The sequence below is a fragment of the Leuciscus leuciscus genome (assembly GCF_965113295.1).
Source record: "Leuciscus leuciscus genome assembly, chromosome: 3".
Classification (NCBI taxonomy): domain Eukaryota; kingdom Metazoa; phylum Chordata; class Actinopteri; order Cypriniformes; family Leuciscidae; genus Leuciscus; species Leuciscus leuciscus.
The window spans coordinates 68,424,664-68,446,382 of record NC_138727.1 but is presented as its reverse complement, the minus strand read 5'-3'; the positions used below and the strand labels follow the sequence as shown (position 1 = coordinate 68,446,382).

Below are 21,719 nucleotides of genomic sequence, written 5' to 3'. Positions count from 1 at the left end.
CGTGGCGTGACGTCAGAAAAATAGCAATATTGGAAGTTGTGGAAACAAACATAACTAATTGCAAACGAGTGATGCATATCTGAGGGCCACCAGTATATAAAGAGTTACAGTAGTCTAATGGGGAAGTTACAAAAGCATGCATGGCAATCTCAGAGTTCTTAGCAGACAAGAAGGGCTTAACCCTGGCTAAACCCTGGACTTAACCACAGCACTCATCTGTTTATCATACTTAATAAGAATCTGGACCAGAATCAGAAGACGCTATATTGTTAAGAGCCTGAGAATTGAATGCCAATAAAAGAAATGCCACACCAGAATGACAGTTTGCATAACCTGTATTAAATTCACAGGGTGGAACATACATACAAAAAACACATTTATGAAAAATAACAAACTTAAATAATAAAGTGCGCACGTAAACAATACAAAACCCTCTTTTTCAGTATCTTTGAGCACAGTTCGTCCTCAGTTCAACTTGCCTTGGTAGACAAGAGTTCAGTTTCACCGTTGGGGCCCTTTTTTTTTAAAGTTTGATTTAGTGTTTGTCCTACCACAACGAAGATGAAGAGGATGATCCGGGCAGTTCGTCTAAAGCAATTTGATTAGTTGTCAAACACGATTGGCTCGCCACCCAGCCATCCGGACTGGGAATCAATGAATCTCTGGAAGAACGTCTGGAACGTCTGGATCTGTATCACTCCATGCAAAGGATCTCTGCACGATGTTCCCAACTCTTTACCAAATCCTGACCTATAAATAAGGCCAAATCATTTCTTTCAATTACCATTCAGTGAATAAATGGACTGCTACAGGCTTCTACAAAATAAAATGAGATAATATTTCAGTACACCTATAATGCAATAAAAAAATCTTTCTCTCGTTGTACAACAGCTCTTATGTTTCTTCTCAGGTATCAAAACTATATGAATTTCTCTCTAGTATCAAAAGTAAATTTACATAAATTGCATCCTTCATGAAGACATTTCAAATTCAAGTTTTATGAAACCTTATGGTAGTAACATTAACAGTATGAAGAATAAAACTGCATGAATTGCATGTAAACATTAATCAAATTGTATCACTTTAAATTAGAGGCATTAAGGCATTAGTGTGCTTATTTATCCCCCTCTGCACCGCAGATGGGAGTTTTACTTACTCAAACATGTTCTGAGGGCAGAAAGGAAAATGATTGGTTTACAGCTTCAACCAATGAAACTGAAGCAAGGGCGGGGTTTAGACGTTTGAACTTGAGGTGCGGAGGGATTGAGGAATAATCGGAAAACAAGACAGATGTTCGTGGGAGAACGCATTTATTGCAAGCACCGGCGGCGCCAGGGGGGGTCTTGGGGGGTCTCAAGACCCTCCCAAAAAACGCCTTGACCCCCCACCTGACCCCCCACCCCCTTCCTGATTAAAAAAATATATATATCCGGGATGAAGATTTAAAAATGTTTCTCTTCAAACTACGCAGAACAATAATAATTAATAATTTATTCGACATTTAAAAAAATATAAACATAAGAATCACTGCGACGCCCCATGAACGTCACTGCGCCTTGCGTCATTGCATTCAAGGCGCTGCCGCGAGCCCGCAAGAGCTGCTACAGCTTGAAGCTAAAAATGGATCGCTTTTTTTTTGGACAAAAGAGGAGCAGAGAAGATGCCAGGGGGAAACTGGACAGAAGTAGGGAAATCAAAAGGTGGTGAGAGTATGATAATTATGGAAGCTTGTTTCCGCCACAGAATAAAACATTTTAATAGATAATTGCGACTTTTTATCTCACAATTGCGAGTTTACATCTCACAATTCTGTCTTTATTTCTCAGAATTGCGAGATATAAAGTCAGAATTGCATGAAATAAAGTCGCAATTGCGTGTTATAAAGTCAGAATTGCGAGATATAAAGTCAGAATTGCGTGAAATAAAGTCACAATTGCGTCTTATAAAGTCAGAATTCCGTTTTTTCTCGCAATTGTGACTTTATATCACGCAATTCTGACTTTATAACACATAATTGCGAGTTTATGTCTTGCAATTCTGACATCTTTTCTCAGAATTGTGAGATATAGAGTCCAATTCTAAGGGAAAAAAAGACAGATTTTTTTTTTTTTTTTTTCAGAATAGTTTATATCTCACAATTCTGACTTTATAACACGCAATTCTGACTTTATATCTCCCAATTGCGATTTTATTTCTCAGAATTGCGACTTTATATCTCCCAATTGCGATTTTTGTTTAGTAGCAGTAATATGCAGTTAGCCGTGTCCACTGTATTTTCTGTTGGTTTTCATGAGACCCCCCTTGAAATGACCAGGACCCCCCATTGCCCCCCCAATCAAAATTGTCTGGAGCCGCCACTGATTGCAAGGTAAAATAATTTATTACTATATTTTGTTACAATTCAACATCCTCTAACGTTTACTAAGATAATAAGCGAACATTTAAAAATGCACAGAACTAATAATCATCGTCTAAATATCGTATTGTATGCATTTTGATTTGACTGTTTCATCAGTCGACCAAAACAAAGCTGCTTATGGGGTAACTGGTGTAAAACATGCTTTTCCAATGCTACCTCGCTGTCTGTTAAATTGATATGCGAGAACAGAACTCGTTCAAATTTTCCGCGATATTTCAACGGTCAAAATGATACATCTCCCGCCTTAGCGCTGCTCTCAGGGCAGGAGTACTCAATAGATTCAAATCGCTGTTATTATAGTGTATTACGCGCTGCTCTCAGGGCAGGAGTACTCAATAGATTCAAATCGCTGTTATTATAGTGTATTACGCGCTGCTCTCAGGGCAGGAGTACTCAATAGATTCAAATCGCTGTTATTATAGTGTATTACGCGCTGCTCTCAGGGCAGGAGTACTCAATAGATTCAAATCTCTGTTATTTTAGTGTATTACGCGCTGCTCTCAGGGCAGGAGTACTCAATAGATTCAAATCGCTGTTATTTTTAGTGTATTACGCGCTGCTCTCAGGGCAGGAGTACTCAATAGATTCAAATCGCTGTTATTTTAGTGTATTACGCGCTGCTCTCAGGGCAGGAGTATTCAGATTCAAATCTCTGTTATTTTAGTCTATTACGCGCTGCTCTCAGGGCAGGAGTACTCAATAGATTCAAATGTTATTATAGTGTATTAGGGCTGCATCTAACGATTATTTTTGTTGTCGATTAATCTGTCGATTATTTCTTCGATTAGTCGACTAATCTAACGATTATTTTTCCGATTAATCTAATGGTTATTTTTGGGATTAGCTGATTTATCCATTGGCAAACTTTCCAATAAATAATAAGTACAACAATACATCAGCTGTATTTTGAAGAGGGTAGTGCATCTGTATATTATTTTAACATGAAATCTATGAATGATGACAAAAAAAATTTATTTCAGAAAGGGTAATTGTCATTGTATTATGAAATATGCGAACAGGAAGCATTTTAAACTTTATTTTTAACTAATGGAACTATTTCACAAAATGTAAGATGTATACAGTCACAGGCCTATTTAGGAAATCGTTTCTATTTTGTTTTAGTTGTTCTTGTTGCTTTTGTGCAACAGATGAATGACAATTTATTCGTTTTTAGATGTTCAATTTATAGATATTTCTATTTTGCGGGAGTCCCGCGAATCGTTTTATTCTCCCGCAACCAGCACACAGCCACACACACACGAGTGCATTACCGCCCGCGCCCGCACTCGGCCATCAGATCTATATTCCCGCGCCGCACTCTGTTGCATTGGGTCCCGCGGGAGTGCAGGTCTCTAGTCTACATGTGCATACACAACTTTTAAAAACTGGCAAATGCACTGAAAGCTTCGTTGACAGATTTAAGTTGAAGTTATAAATTAAAGTCCATTTTATTGTCGCCGAATGGGGAATAGTTTGCATAGTGAACAAAGCATCTTTCTGTTCGGCCGTAGTTTAAAGTATTCCCATACTTTGGATGATCGTGGTCTGTCATTTTCACCATGAGCGGGAGCAGAAGCCGCCATTACTCGATATTTAAACGTAAATAATGAATGTGACGCGTCGACGCATTTCATGCGTGTCGACGTATTTTCATAGTCGACGTAATCGATGATGTCGACGCGTCGTTGCGGCCCTATAGTGTATTACGCGCTGCTCTCAGGGCAGGAGCACTCAATAGATTCAAATCGCTGTTATTTTAGTGTATTACGCGCTGCTCTCAGGGCAGGAGCACTCAATAGATTCAAATCGCTGTTATTTTAGTGTATAATGCGCTGCTCTCAGGGCAGGAGTACTGAATAGATTCAAATCGCTGTTATTTTAGTTTATTACGCGCTGCTCTCAGGGCAGGAGTACTCAATAGATTCAAATCACTGTTATTTTAGTGTATAATGCGCTGCTCTCAGGGCAGGAGTACTCAATAGATTCAAATCGCTGTTATTTTAGTGTATTACACGCTGCTCTCAGGGCAGTAAAAGGTTCTTTAATGCTTTAATCTCACATGTCTACTGATATAGTTTTAATATCATATATTTAAGGCAACTGTTAGGGTTGTTTGTTATTGTTGTGTTCTGTTTTCTTCATTTTTTATATTTTTTGTACATATTTTGGAACTATTTAGTAACTTATATATATATATATATATATATATACACTCACCTAAAGGATTATTAGGAACACCATACTAATACTGTGTTTGACTCCCTTTCGCCTTCAGAACTGCCTTAATTCTACGTGGCATTGATTCAACAAGGTGCTGAAAGCATTCTTTAGAAATGTTGGCCCATATTGATAGGATAGCATCTTGCAGTTGATGGAGATTTTTGGGATGCACATCCAGGGCACGAAGCTCCCGTTCCACCACATCCCAAAGATGCTCTATTGGGTTGAGATCTGGTGACTGTGGGGGCCATTTTAGTACAGTGAACTCATTGTCATGTTCAAGAAACCAGTTTGAAATGATTCAAGCTTTGTGACATGGTGCATTATCCTGCTGGAAGTAGCCATCAGAGGATGGGTACATGGTGGTCATAAAGGGATGGACATGGTCAGAAACAATGCTCAGGTAGGCCGTGGCATTTAAACGATGCCCAATTGGCACTAAGGGGCCTAAAGTGTGACAAGAAAACATCCCCCACACCATTACACCACCACCACCAGCCTGCACAGGCATGATGGATCCATGTTCTCATTCTGTTTACGCCAAATTCTGACTCTATCATCTGAATGTCTCAACAGAAATCGAGACTCATCAGACCAGGCAACATTTTTCCAGTCTTCAACTGTCCAATTTTGGTGAGCTCGTGCAAATTGTAGCCTCTTTTTCCTATTTGTAGTGGAGATGAGTGGTACCCGGTGGGGTCTTCTGCTGTTGTAGCCCATCCGCCTCAAGGTTGTGCGTGTTGTGGCTTCACAAATGCTTTGCTGCATACCTCGGTTGTAACGAGTGGTTATTTCAGTCAAAGTTGCTCTTCTATCAGCTTGAATCAGTCGGCCCATTCTCCTCTGACCTCTAGCATCAACAAGGCATTTTCACCCACAGGACTGCCGCATATTGGATGTTTTTCCCTTTTCACACCATTCTTTGTAAACCCTAGAAATGGTTGTGCATGAAAATCCCAGTAACTGAGCAGATTGTGAAATACTCAGACCGGCCCGTCTGGAACCAACAACCATGCCACGCTCAAAATTGCTTAAATCACCTTTCTTTCCCATTCTGACATTCAGTTTGGAGTTCAGGAGATTGTCTTGACCAGGACCACACCCCTAAATGCATTGAAGCAACTGCCATGTGATTGGTTGATTAGATAATTGCATTAATGAGAAATTGAACAGGTGTTCCAAATAATCCTTTAGGTGAGTGTATATATATATATATACAGGGTGCGATTTGCCGGGGGGGATGCGTGGGATTTCCCCCTTTCTGGTCAATGTATCCCTGCCTCTGCTTAATTATTTTTATCCCCGGTGGGGATAAATTTATCCCCCCCTCAAAGTGATCAGTGCTACTACACTAGTGGCGAGGCGGATCACAAAACTTATCACGGATCCGTGGTTTGATTAAAATCCTTTTTATTTTAAAATGCGCTACTTTGACTGGCTCCGCAGCCTCTCTGTAACCACCACTCTGCAGACTTGCTCAATGTCCCGCCCACGGCGCTATATGATTGGTTACACCTCACGAGTAATAGCCTATCAACACTTGCGAGACGGTTGCAGGTCTTTTTTTACGCTGCATATGCAGCATATTACTGAAGCGGGAATAAACATCACAATCTGATTATCTGTTTCTATGATGACAAGCAGAGTTAGTGCTGAAGTTGCACATACGGTGTTTTACTCAACTGAGGCTAAGCAAAGGTTTTTTGATTACTCACTCACTCTTGAGTGTCTGGCGTGAGTGATTTCAATGTTAAGTCAATGTAAAGACGCGTTTACGCGCGTCTAGAGGTCCTGCGGCGCGATGCGTGTCGCGCGGCGCGGTAGACGCGAAGCCCGAATGAGGCGAATTGACTTTGTCGGCCCGGCCCGACACATTAACTGTATGTTATGAGCCCGAGCCCAATTTAAACCCAGGGGTGGCGCCAGGGAAGTTGAGATGAAGCAAAGATGAAGTTGACGATCGCCATTTCCGTAGTGAATGCGCATATATGGAGAAATGCATGGATTACATCAGAGTGTTGCCTATTTCTTTTCGTTTTGAATTGTTTCGTTTAAAGACATTTCAAGCGTTCTTTAGATATATTTCTTAATATTCTCTTTGAGGCATACACTTAGTTTCGGTTAATTTATGATGAGATCCGCTCAAGTTATCATGCAGTGCAAGTAACCGCGGCGGCGCCTCTGATTATAGCCTTTGTCTGCTATATTTGCTTCTTATTTATTAAATACACGCAATTCGTTGATGAAAAATGTATTAAAATTAAGATACAATTTATACAGAACGAAATTCACTTTAAAGAAAGGCTTTCTACAAAACAAAACTTAATGAAATAGTCAAAATCATGTCTAACCCACTCCAAGTCTCCCGATATATACTGCACATCCTATCTTACTCGTGCTGCTGTTCACTTTTCATAAATCAACATAGATGGAAAAAAATAACAATAATATTTTAACAAATATTAACACATATAGTAGGCCTATACAGACACTCTATTTGTACAAATTGCTGCACATTCATTTACTGCTTCTGAATTTTGCACACATAAGTTGAAAGGCATTTGTTTGTGCATAGTAAAACATATCTGCAACATTTATCAAGTTCACGGATATTGTGCGTGCATTTATTAATTATTATCATAATGAATAATGCAACAAGGACAAATCATGTAAACTGCCTTGTTTGTTTATTCAGAATGAAATGGATCGCAAATGGATCTGAAAGAAGAAACGTAAAAAATAAATAAAATAAAATAAAAATAAAACGTGAAAAATGATGAACACAGAAAATGAACTTTGGATGAACTTTGGATGGCCTAGGAGGAGTAGCCCTAGTAGGCTACAACTCTAATTTAATTCAACAAGGTTTTAGAATATAGAATATTTTTTAAACAAAATAAATATTTTTAAAGATTATTATCCCGGGCCGGTGTGATGCGTGCGAGTGGAGGAGCATGACACGTGACGTGTTGCATTTTGTAACACAAGTGCTGGATCAAGGGCCCGGGTCGGGTCGGGTCAAATTCGGGCTCGGGCAGAGAATCTAAACTCTGATTTATCTGATCCTGTCCATTAGCTTTGATCCATGTACGGCTTTTCAGAATGTCACCAAGTACAAATATTTGTAATAGTATGTAATTTTTCAGCACGAAAACTCTTGTTAGCTAGCTGGGAACAATGAAAAGGGTCCAGAGCAGCAAATGCAGTGAATGAAGTTCTTGTTCTCATGATTTATTTTTATGAATAAAAATGTTTCAAAACATCCCCCCCTCTGTTTTTTTCACAAATCGCACCCTGTATATATATATATATATATATATATATATATATATATATATATAGATATATATAGATATAGATAGATAGATAGGTAAATGGTTAACATGTTTATTTTTACATTCTCTCTTTTTGCATTTGTAATATTTTTTTTGACCCCTCAACAGATCTTGTATCAATTAAGTAACTTTAGATTTGATAAAAAGGGGCAGTTCTTTTAAAATAACTATTTACATCAACTAAAACAAACTTGTTACTTGAGTGAAGCATGAAGACTTTGGTTTATTCTTGTAATGTTTTGTTACAAAGGGGCAGTTCTTTTAAAATAACTATTTACATCAAGTAAAACAAACTTGTTATTTGAGTGAAGCATGAACTGTAAGAATTGGGTTTATTCTTGTAATGTTTTGTTAAAAAGGGGCAGTTCTTTTAAAATAACTATTTACATCAACTAAAACAAACTTGTTACTTGAGTGAAGCATGAAGACTTTGGTTTATTCTTGTAATGTTTTGTTACAAAGGGGCAGTTCTTTTAAAATAACTATTTACATCAAGTAAAACAAACTTGTTATTTGAGTGAAGCATGAACTGTAAGAATTGGGTTTATTCTTGTAATGTTTTGTTAAAAAGGGGCAGTTCTTTTAAAATAACTATTTACATCAACTAAAACAAACTTGTTACAAACTAAAAATGTTAATTTTATCTGAAATGCTGTTTTTCTTAAGAATTATTCTCACGTCTGTTAATATAGTATAACATTACAGATTTTTGGCCATTGTTATTTTGTACATTTTTATTTATTTATTTATATTTTATTTAAAATCTTATGTAGGCCTATATTTAGCAGAGATGGGGGACTCGAGTCACATGACTTGACTCGAATCAGACTCGAGTCGCAAATTTAAGGACTTGAGACTTGCTTGACTAAATAAAGAAAATTACTCGACTTGACTTTGACTTGAGATCCAATGACTCGAGACTTGACTTGACTTGACCTGTATGACTCGAGAATGACTTGATATACATTTTTATATAAATCATCGCAACATCAATTGATGAACAAAATGAAAGCAACGGAACCATTGACGCCAGTCATCAGATTCTGCGCGATTGCGTGACGCTGCACAAGCACAGGAAAAACATATGCTGAGTCCCAAATCGCATACTATCCGTCCTAAATAGTATGCGAAACTAGAATTAGTACGTCCCAAATCGTAGTATGTTGAAATGAGTATTCCAAAGATTCCCGGATGGTCTACTATTTCCGGTTAGAATTCGAAGTGCAGATCAATGCACACTCTAACGGCTAATATTACCCACAACCCATTGCGTGCGGGAGGGAGGAGCTTGTGGTGATGGTGGTGAGGTAAATGTAAAGGCAGTCGGATGAAGCAGCGGAGATGCGCCCTCAGTTTTTAAGTGTAAGAATTCAAATGTTTAACCCTAATTAAAGTTATATTTTATGGTTTATGTTGTGCCAAAAAAAGTACCGTGTTTATCTTGTAGGGTCCGATGAAGATACTGAGCGCCTCATTGGGGTTATCAGGCTACAAAACAATAAATAAAAAGGCTCTAGTACAGTGTCATGCAAGTGTCTTTTTTATGTATTTCTTTTGATGTTTCTGTCTGACTTATTTGTAGTAATACTGTGGCTGTACAAATGTTAACTTTATCAGTCCAACCAAATAAACATGGTTACTACACTTTTACTATAGTAAAAGCATGGTTCATTTTCATCGGGGTATTTTTAAGTATTATACATAAGTATAAGATTAAGTATAAAATACGTTAAACAATAGTTACACTATAAACTTTAAATATTTTAACTCAGAAAATAAGTAGCTTTCGTTACACACATTTGCACATGAACGTCAGAACCAGCCGCCTCACACACGACCTGCGTTTGGTTGATCTACGACGATGCCCTGCTTCACTCCTACATTTGGTAAAACACATTGTAAATGTATTGTGGAAAAAAAGATGGGAATAGTAAATAAAATTATATTGGATATATAAGAATGAATGAAATGTAAAATGTTTTGTTAACAGTCGAGGTGTGCGCAGTGGCGGCTCCAGACAATTTTGATTGGGGGGGCAATGGGGGGTCCTGGTCATTTCAAGGGGGGTCTCATGAAAACCAACAGAAAATACAGTGGACACGGCTAACTGCATATTACTGCTACTAAACAAAAATCGCAATTGGGAGATATAAAGTCGCAATTCTGAGAAATAAAATCGCAATTGGGAGATATAAAGTCAGAATTGCGTGTTATAAAGTCAGAATTGTGAGATATAAACTATTCTGAAAAAAAAAAAAAAAAATCTGTCTTTTTTTCCCTTAGAATTGGACTCTATATCTCACAATTCTGAGAAAAGATGTCAGAATTGCAAGACATAAACTCGCAATTATGTGTTATAAAGTCAGAATTGCGTGATATAAAGTCGCAATTGCGAGAAAAAACGGAATTCTGACTTTATAAGACGCAATTGTGACTTTATTTCACGCAATTCTGACTTTATATCTCGCAATTCTGACTTTATAACACGCAATTGCGACTTTATTTCATGCAATTCTGACTTTATATCTCGCAATTCTGAGAAATAAAGACAGAATTGTGAGATGTAAACTCGCAATTGTGAGATAAAAAGTCGCAATTATCTATTAAAATGTTTTATTCTGTGGCGGAAACAAGCTTCCATAATTATCATACTCTCACCACCTTTTGATTTCCCTACTTCTGTCCAGTTTCCCCCTGGCATCTTCTCTGCTCCTCTTTTGTCCAAAAAAAAAGCGATCCATTTTTAGCTTCAAGCTGTAGCAGCTCTTGCGGGCTCGCGGCAGCGCCTTGAATGCAATGACGCAAGGCGCAGTGACGTTCATGGGGCGTCGCAGTGATTCTTATGTTTATATTTTTTTAAATGTCGAATAAATTATTAATTATTATTGTTCTGCGTAGTTTGAAGAGAAACATTTTTAAATCTTCATCCCGGATATATATATTTTTTTAATCAGGAAGGGGGTGGGGGGTCAGGTGGGGGGTCAAGGCGTTTTTTGGGAGGGTCTTGAGACCCCCCAAGACCCCCCCTGGCGCCGCCGGTGGGTGTGCGTAACTAGGCAACCACGTTCTCGTTTACGTTGCATGACGTCATCGAAGTATGTCCCAGAACGTGCATACTCTTTTGCTACACACTCAAAAGTATGTACTTTTTCATCACAAAAAAAGTACATACTTTTAGGTCGTAGTATAAGTAGGCGAATTGGGACTCAGCCATACATCGCGGTGAGCGCGCGCTAAATACAATAACATCTCCCAGCATCGTTTCTTTTTGGATATTAAACACTAAAATTGACCATATTCATAAGAAGATTTGCTGTACGCATAATAACTGGAAAGGGATATCGGACGACGGCCATCACAACCTCGAACAGTCGAACTTCATTCACCACGTCTAAAAGTAAGGCTTGTTTAACCTGTTTGTTATAGTTAATTTGACTATCGTTAAATCTAGAGAGAATATTGGTCAAAACAGCATGCCTCTTTATACACAATTATGTTTTCAAATGTAGCTTAATGTTGTCATATGATAATGGCATATGTTTTATATAACATTTGCCACATTTCTTTCAAATCATGCTTTAAAGCCAAATATGTCGTTCTTTCCAATGACGAAAAACAACATAGAAAACTGTTAATGTTTTGTGTGTTTTATGTTTCTCTTAAAGCAGGGTTAGATGTGAAAAGGGGGTTGGGGGCAAAATGCCAGCAGAATTAATATGCACCCAAAATTCAAAATGTGGTGGAAAAATTGCCCTAGTATGAGTTATTTTTATAATTAGCCTATAACATATGATATTAAAAAATATTTCCAGAATATTGGCGCGATTGCAAATGTGATAATGATTTTATAAAACCGTTCAGTAAACAAAGAGTGAACATTGTGATGTGACATTTTAGACATAATATTCCAAATATTATCTGTTTTTGCTCTATTTCTCCAATGACAATAGTTCCAAACAAGCCACAGAAAGAGTTATGCGTATTTGTGATTCAGTGACCTATAGTTGCTTAGTTCCAGAACCAATCTGCCGTTTTGAACAAATCAGTTGAATTAATGCTTCTATGACTCGCACATTAAGACAGTGATTTGGCGCCACCTATTGGCGGTTTTAACTTCATAATTAAAAATATATAACTTATATAAAGGGGATGCCAGTTTGAAGAATGCCATTTGGTGGCATAGGAACCATTATACCTGAATTGTGAATTGTTTAATACCTTTTAATGGTCTTCTGCAATGTTTGAGGCATATTTATTTGTTCATGCTTTAATGTTGGCCTAATTTCAGTTACATTTACATTTTAGGCTATGTAGTTTGAAATTTTATTTATTTTTCATTTTTTAGATTTGTATTGTAGTAACCACTCAGCTGTATGTGGAAATGCATATTTAAAAAAAAATGTTGCAAATAAAACCATAGTCCACAACTTCTGTAGTTTTAACTTATTTTAATATATAAATTCAGTGAAATCATCAAACGTTTGTATGACTTGCCAGTGACTTGTGACCCAAGCTACGACTTGACTTGATTGACATAAAGCAGTGACTTGACTTGACTTGCTTTTCACAAAATTGACTTGGACTTGCTTGAGACTTGAAGGTTAAGACTTGAGACTTGCTTGTGACTTGCACATGTGTGACTTACTACCACCTCTGATATTTAGTTTTTTTTTACCACACAATAGATCTTGAATCAGTTTAGTGACTTTAGATTTGAGGAAAACAGGGCAGGTCTTGAAAAAGATCTACTTCTATCACTCTAATATTTACAGCATTAGCTTTCTACTCATTTTAGAGAATTCTGTTACAAACTCACCCATGTCCAGTTCATGTGTAATTGCTTTTTCATGAGCTAAAAGCACAAGGTTTTTTTTCCTCTCATGAAGCATTGTTCGGCGAAATGGTGTCAAAATTCTTGCCAGAGTAGAGAATGAGCTCTCACATGAAGCAGTAGAGACACCCATGACCATAGCAGATACATACAATTTATGAAGACCTGCAAATGCATCTTTGTATTCCTGCAAGAGTTTGCAAACAGCAGAACATTCAGCATCAGATGGAAGTTTTTTGGACAGCATTGGTCTGGCAACAAGAATTTCATTCTGGAGTTCAGTTTTTGCAACCCCTGCAAGACTACAGAGAGGTTCAAGCAACTGGATGTCAAGAAATTTGTTGGATTTTGGCATTAAACCTGAGAGGACTTGCATCAGCTGTAAATTCTTTGTGGAAAACATGTTTTCTATCTCTGATACAGCTGTATCTAGTATGTTCAACATCTGTCGTCTTAGAGCTGCAGTGGCACATTCAGAACCTGACTGCCCTTCTTGCCCTAAAGGTGAAAAAATGACAGAGTCACCATAGGAGGGATTCACAGTCCTTAGACGTTTTGGTGAGGGCTCAACAGTAGACATGTCAGCGCAGTACTGCTGAAATTCACTGTCATTTTCTCTGAGATTTTTCAGTGCACCAAGACATCCCTGCACAACTTCAGCTGCACTGCACAAATCAACATGCTGAGACTGTAGGATGGCATTAGCTGGTTTTAAAATGGCGAGAAGATGTATCAGAAATTTGCCAATTTTAAAAAAATGGCGTCGCTTCAGCTGAGAGAGAAGCCCGGATGATTCTTTTGCAAGGTCAACTGATGCATTGTCATCATTGGAAACCTTAAAAAGAATGTGGAAAAGAATGACTTCCTCATTATCCACCACACATTTTGTGACTTCATAATGACTTGTCCAGCGGATTTCCAACAGTCTCTTGAGATACGGGCAATTGTATCTCTGAGAGACAAAATGATGCCTGAAAAAAGAGTGCAGGGAGCCTGACAAGTCAAAGAATCTTTTAGCACAAGGTTCACTTTGAATCGCATGTATGACAGTGAGGTGAAGCTGGTGGTTATAGCAGTGGATGTAGGGGATATGCCTGCCCAACCTTTGTTGTAATAAAGCCTGAACACCACCTCGCACCCCACTCATCACTGATGCTCCATCATAACACTGGCTAATTATATTATCAGCACTGTATCCTGTTTCAGACAAGTGTTGTAATATTTCAGTAGTGATGTAATCTGCATCAAGCTGCTGGAGTTCTAACAAGCCAATGAGATGTTCCTCTAGCACACCATTGCACACAAAACTAATTATAACGGACACATTTTCAGTGTTGCACCGATCCCTTGTGCCATCACTTTTCAAACAGAATGCAGCTGAATCAGCAGTGTCGTATTTCTGTTTTATTTTTTTCAGAACCATGGATGCCAAAATTTCAATCACTTCATTCTGGATGGTTTTGGAAGTGTACTTTGCATTTTGTGGGATACCAGATGTAATGTCAGCCAGGTATTTATCTTTTTCCAACGTGTATTTAAACAACTTGGCAAAAAGCCCCGCAGCTATGCAATCTTCCTCACTGTCACATGTTTCACTATCCCCGCGTAGTGGAAGCTCATTGACTGCTAAAAACTTCACAACACCTGCCATGCTTTTTATGTAATAGCGATTATTTTCTATCTGTTGGGGGCCGAGCAAACATGCTACGGTCTCCCCCGACACCGATCGGCGGCAAAACTCTGTCCATGAGGTGGAGGCTTGTAAATGAGCTTTGCTGCACGCATGTTTTTGCTGCACGCATGTTTTTGAAGACCGCGATCACGGTGTCATTTTCAGAGAAGGCAACACCGAACACTCGACACGGAAAACAAAAGCATGCATCGCACCCCCCCCGTGGAGCCGGGCCTGTTCAAATCGCTGTTATTTTAGTGTATTACGCTCTGCTCTCAGGGCAGGAGTACTCAATAGATTCAAATCGCTGTTATTTTAGTGTATTACGCGCTGCTCTCAGGGCAGGAGTACTCAATAGATTCAAATCGCTGTTATTTTAGTGTATTACGCGCTGCTCTCAGGGCAGGAGTACTCAATAGATTCATATCGCTGTTATTTTTAGTGTATTACGCTCTGCTCTCAGGGCAGGAGTACTCAATAGATTCAAATCGCTGTTATTTTAGTGTATTATGCGCTGCTCTCAGGGCAGGAGTACTCAATAGATTCAAATCGCTGTTATTAGTGTATTACGCGCTGCTCTCAGGGCAGGAGTACTCAATAGATTGAAATCGCTGTTATTTTAGTGTATTCCGCGCTGCTCTCAGGGCAGGAGTACTCAATAGATTCAAATCGCTGTTATTATAGTGTATTACGCGCTGCTCTCAGGGCAGGAGTACTCAATAGATTCAAATCGCTGTTATTATAGTGTATTACGCGCTGCTCTCAGGGCAGGAGTACTCAATAGATTCAAATCGCTGTTATTATAGTGTATTACGCGCTGCTCTCAGGGCAGGAGTACTCAATAGATTCAAATCGCTGTTATTTTAGTGTATTACGCGCTGCTCTCAGGGCAGGAGTACTCAATAGATTCAAATCGCTGTTATTATAGTGTATTACGCGCTGCTCTCAGGGCAGGAGTACTCAATAGATTCAAATCGCTGTTATTTTAGTGTATTACGCGCTGCTTTCAGGGCAGGAGTACTCAATAGATTCAAATCGCTGTTATTATAGTGTATTACGCGCTGCTCTCAGGGCAGGAGTACTCAAGAGATTCAAATCGCTGTTATTTTAGTGTATTACGCGCTGCTCTCAGGGCAGGAGTACTCAATAGATTCAAATCGCTGTTATTTTAGTGTATTACTCGCTGCTCTCAGGGCAGGAGTACTCAATAGATTCAAATCGCTGTTATTTTAGTGTATTACGCGCTGCTTTCAGGGCAGGATTACTCAATAGATTCAAATCGCTGTTATTATAGTGTATTACGCGCTGCTCTCAGGGCAGGAGTACTCAAGAGATTCAAATCGCTGTTATTTTAGTGTATTATGCGCTGCTCTCAGGGCAGTACTCAATAGATTCAAATCGCTTTTAGTGTATTACGCGCTGCTCTCAGGGCAGGAGCACTCAATAGATTCAAATCGCTTTTAGTGTATTACGCTCTGCTCTCAGGGCAGGAGTACTCAATAGATTCAAATTGCTGTTATTTTAGTGTATTACGCTCTGCTCTCAGGGCAGGAGTACTCAATAGATTCAAATTGCTGTTATTTTAGTGTATTACGCGCTGCTCTCAGGGCCGGAGTACTCAATAGATTCAAATCGCTGTTATTTTAGTGTCTTACGCTCTGCTCTCAGGGCCGGAGTACTCAATAGATTCAAATTGCTGTTATTTTAGTGTATTACGCGCTGCTCTCAGGGCAGGAGTACTCAATAGATTCAAATTGCTGTTATTTTAGTGTATTACGCGCTGCTCTCAGGGCAGGAGTACTCAATAGATTCAAATCGCTGTTATTTGTAATGTATTACACGCTGCTCTCAGGGCAGGAGCACTCAATAGATTCAAATCGCTGTTATTATAGTGTATTACGCGCTACTCTCAGGGCAGGAGCACTCAATAGATTCAAATCGCTGTTATTTTTAGTGTATTATGCGTTGCTCTCAGGGCAGGAGTATTCAATAGATTCAAATCAGTGTTATTTTAGTGTATTACGCGCTGCTCTCAGGGCAGGAGTATTCAATAGATTCAAATCGCTGTTATTTTAGTGTATTACGCGCTGCTCTCAGGGCAGGAGCACTCAATAGATTCAAATCGCTGTTATTTTAGTGTAATACGCGCTGCTCTCAGGGCAGGAGCACTCAATAGATTCAAATCTCTGTTATTTTAGTGTATTACGAGTTGTTCTCAGGGCAGGAGTAGTCAATAGATTCAAATCACTGTTATTTTAGTGTATTACGCGCTGCTCTCAGGGCAGGAGTACTCAATAGATTCAAATCGCTGTTATTTTTAGTGTATTACGCGCTGCTCTCAGGGCAGGAGTACTCAATAGATCCAAATCGCTGTTATTTTAGTGTATTACGCGCTGCTCTCAGGGCAGGAGTACTCAATAGATTCAAATCGCTTTTAGTGTATTACGCGCTGCTCTCAGGGCAGGAGTACTCAATAGATTCAAATCGCTGTTATTATAGTGTATTACGCGCTGCTCTCAGGGCAGGAGTACTCAATAGATTCAAATCGCTGTTATTTTAGTGTATTACGCGCTGCTTTCAGGGCAGGAGTACTCAATAGATTCAAATCGCTGTTATTATAGTGTATTACGCGCTGCTCTCAGGGCAGGAGTACTCAAGAGATTCAAATCGCTGTTATTTTAGTGTATTACGCGCTGCTCTCAGGGCAGGAGTACTCAATAGATTCAAATCGCTGTTATTTTAGTGTATTACTCGCTGCTCTCAGGGCAGGAGTACTCAATAGATTCAAATCGCTGTTATTTTAGTGTATTACGCGCTGCTTTCAGGGCAGGATTACTCAATAGATTCAAATCGCTGTTATTATAGTGTATTACGCGCTGCTCTCAGGGCAGGAGTACTCAAGAGATTCAAATCGCTGTTATTTTAGTGTATTCTGCGCTGCTCTCAGGGCAGTACTCAATAGATTCAAATCGCTTTTAGTGTATTACGCGCTGCTCTCAGGGCAGGAGCACTCAATAGATTCAAATCGCTTTTAGTGTATTACGCTCTGCTCTCAGGGCAGGAGTACTCAATAGATTCAAATTGCTGTTATTTTAGTGTATTACGCTCTGCTCTCAGGGCAGGAGTACTCAATAGATTCAAATCGCTGTTATTATAGTGTATTACGCGCTGCTCTCAGGGCAGGAGTACTCAATAGATTCAAATCGCTGTTATTATAGTGTATTACGCGCTGCTCTCAGGGCAGGAGTACTCAATAGATTCAAATCGCTGTTATTTTAGTGTATTACGCGCTGCTCTCAGGGCAGGAGTACTCAATAGATTCAAATCGCTGTTATTATAGTGTATTACGCGCTGCTCTCAGGGCAGGAGTACTCAATAGATTCAAATCGCTGTTATTTTAGTGTATTACGCGCTGCTTTCAGGGCAGGAGTACTCAATAGATTCAAATCGCTGTTATTATAGTGTATTACGCGCTGCTCTCAGGGCAGGAGTACTCAAGAGATTCAAATCGCTGTTATTTTAGTGTATTACGCGCTGCTCTCAGGGCAGGAGTACTCAATAGATTCAAATCGCTGTTATTTTAGTGTATTACTCGCTGCTCTCAGGGCAGGAGTACTCAATAGATTCAAATCGCTGTTATTTTAGTGTATTACGCGCTGCTTTCAGGGCAGGATTACTCAATAGATTCAAATCGCTGTTATTATAGTGTATTACGCGCTGCTCTCAGGGCAGGAGTACTCAATAGATTCAAATCGCTGTTATTTTAGTGTATTATGCGCTGCTCTCAGGGCAGTACTCAATAGATTCAAATCGCTTTTAGTGTATTACGCGCTGCTCTCAGGGCAGGAGCACTCAATAGATTCAAATCGCTTTTAGTGTATTACGCTCTGCTCTCAGGGCAGGAGTACTCAATAGATTCAAATTGCTGTTATTTTAGTGTATTACGCTCTGCTCTCAGGGCAGGAGTACTCAATAGATTCAAATTGCTGTTATTTTAGTGTATTACGCGCTGCTCTCAGGGCCGGAGTACTCAATAGATTCAAATCGCTGTTATTTTAGTGTCTTACGCTCTGCTCTCAGGGCCGGAGTACTCAATAGATTCAAATTGCTGTTATTTTAGTGTATTACGCGCTGCTCTCAGTGCAGGAGTACTCAATAGATTCAAATTGCTGTTATTTTAGTGTATTACGCGCTGCTCTCAGGGCAGGAGTACTCAATAGATTCAAATCGCTGTTATTTTTAATGTATTACACGCTGCTCTCAGGGCAGGAGCACTCAATAGATTCAAATCGCTGTTATTATAGTGTATTACGCGCTGCTCTCAGGGCAGGAGCACTCAATAGATTCAAATCGCTGTTATTTTTAGTGTATTATGCGTTGCTCTCAGGGCAGGAGTATTCAATAGATTCAAATCAGTGTTATTTTAGTGTATTACGCGCTGCTCTCAGGGCAGGAGTATTCAATAGATTCAAATCGCTGTTATTTTAGTGTATTACGCGCTGCTCTCAGGGCAGGAGCACTCAATAGATTCAAATCGCTGTTATTTTAGTGTAATACGCGCTGCTCTCAGGGCAGGAGCACTCAATAGATTCAAATCTCTGTTATTTTAGTGTATTACGAGTTGTTCTCAGGGCAGGAGTAGTCAATAGATTCAAATCACTGTTATTTTAGTGTATTACGCGCTGCTCTCAGGGCAGGAGTACTCAATAGATTCAAATCGCTGTTATTTTTAGTGTATTACGCGCTGCTCTCAGGGCAGGAGTACTCAATAGATCCAAATCGCTGTTATTTTAGTGTATTACGCGCTGCTCTCAGGGCAGGAGTACTCAATAGATTCAAATCGCTTTTAGTGTATTACGCGCTGCTCTCAGGGCAGGAGTACTCAATAGATTCAAATCGCTTTTAGTGTACTACGCGCTGCTCTCAGGGCAGGAGCACTCAATAGATTCAAATCGCTTTTAGTGTATTACGCGCTGCTCTCAGGGCAGGAGTACTCAATAGATTCAAATCGCTTTTAGTGTTCTACGCGCTGCTCTCAGGGCAGGAGCACTCAATAGATTCAAATCGCTTTTATTTTTAGTGTATTACGCGCTGCTCTCAGGGCAGGAGTACTCAATAGATTCAAATCGCTTTTAGTGTATTACGCGCTGCTCTCAGGGCAGGAGCACTCAATAGATTCAAATCGCTGTTATTTTAGTGTATTACGCGCTGCTCTCAGGGCAGGAGTACTCAATAGATTCAAATCGCTGTTTTTTTAGTGTATTACGCGCTGCTCTCAGGGCAGGAGTACTCAATAGATTCAAATCTCTTTTAGTGTATTACGCGCTGCTCTCAGGGCAGGAGTACTCAATAGATTCAAATCGCTTTTAATGTATTACACGCTGCTCTCAGGGCAGGAGCACTCAATAGATTCAAATCGCTGTTATTATAGTGTATTACGCGCTGCTCTCAGGGCAGGAGTACTCAATAGATTCAAATCGCTGTTATTATAGTGTATTACGCGCTGCTCTCAGGGCAGGAGTACTCAATAGATTCAAATCGCTGTTATTTTAGTGTATTACGCGCTGCTTTCAGGGCAGGAGTACTCAATAGATTCAAATCGCTGTTATTATAGTGTATTACGCGCTGCTCTCAGGGCAGGAGTACTCAAGAGATTCAAATCGCTGTTATTTTAGTGTATTACGCGCTGCTCTCAGGGCAGGAGTACTCAATAGATTCAAATCGCTGTTATTTTAGTGTATTACTCGCTGCTCTCAGGGCAGGAGTACTCAATAGATTCAAATCGCTGTTATTTTAGTGTATTACGCGCTGCTTTCAGGGCAGGATTACTCAATAGATTCAAATCGCTGTTATTATAGTGTATTACGCGCTGCTCTCAGGGCAGGAGTACTCAAGAGATTCAAATCGCTGTTATTTTAGTGTATTATGCGCTGCTCTCAGGGCAGTACTCAATAGATTCAAATCGCTTTTAGTGTATTACGCGCTGCTCTCAGGGCAGGAGCACTCAATAGATTCAAATCGCTTTTAGTGTATTACGCTCTGCTCTCAGGGCAGGAGTACTCAATAGATTCAAATTGCTGTTATTTTAGTGTATTACGCTCTGCTCTCAGGGCAGGAGTACTCAATAGATTCAAATTGCTGTTATTTTAGTGTATTACGCGCTGCTCTCAGGGCCGGAGTACTCAATAGATTCAAATCGCTGTTATTTTAGTGTCTTACGCTCTGCTCTCAGGGCCGGAGTACTCAATAGATTCAAATTGCTGTTATTTTAGTGTATTACGCGCTGCTCTCAGGGCAGGAGTACTCAATAGATTCAAATTGCTGTTATTTTAGTGTATTACGCGCTGCTCTCAGGGCAGGAGTACTCAATAGATTCAAATCGCTGTTATTTGTAATGTATTACACGCTGCTCTCAGGGCAGGAGCACTCAATAGATTCAAATCGCTGTTATTATAGTGTATTACGCGCTACTCTCAGGGCAGGAGCACTCAATAGATTCAAATCGCTGTTATTTTTAGTGTATTATGCGTTGCTCTCAGGGCAGGAGTATTCAATAGATTCAAATCAGTGTTATTTTAGTGTATTACGCGCTGCTCTCAGGGCAGGAGTATTCAATAGATTCAAATCGCTGTTATTTTAGTGTATTACGCGCTGCTCTCAGGGCAGGAGCACTCAATAGATTCAAATCGCTGTTATTTTAGTGTAATACGCGCTGCTCTCAGGGCAGGAGCACTCAATAGATTCAAATCTCTGTTATTTTAGTGTATTACGAGTTGTTCTCAGGGCAGGAGTAGTCAATAGATTCAAATCACTGTTATTTTAGTGTATTACGCGCTGCTCTCAGGGCAGGAGTACTCAATAGATTCAAATCGCTGTTATTTTTAGTGTATTACGCGCTGCTCTCAGGGCAGGAGTACTCAATAGATCCAAATCGCTGTTATTTTAGTGTATTACGCGCTGCTCTCAGGGCAGGAGTACTCAATAGATTCAAATCGCTTTTAGTGTATTACGCGCTGCTCTCAGGGCAGGAGTACTCAATAGATTCAAATCGCTGTTATTATAGTGTATTACGCGCTGCTCTCAGGGCAGGAGTACTCAATAGATTCAAATCGCTGTTATTTTAGTGTATTACGCGCTGCTTTCAGGGCAGGAGTACTCAATAGATTCAAATCGCTGTTATTATAGTGTATTACGCGCTGCTCTCAGGGCAGGAGTACTCAAGAGATTCAAATCGCTGTTATT

The 21,719-nt window shown here is 39.5% G+C and overlaps 1 long non-coding RNA gene across 1 annotated transcript in view; it reads right to left on the bottom strand.

Moving 5' to 3' along the window:
• Window positions 1-331: 331 nt before the first annotated feature.
• LOC309495714 overlaps window positions 332-21,719 on the bottom strand; it is a 76,728-nt gene continuing 55,340 nt past the window's right edge. Inside the window, exon 3 of the long non-coding RNA XR_014204805.1 lies at window positions 332-750. This is a non-coding gene — a long non-coding RNA (uncharacterized lncRNA). The remainder of the gene's footprint in view (window positions 751-21,719) is intronic.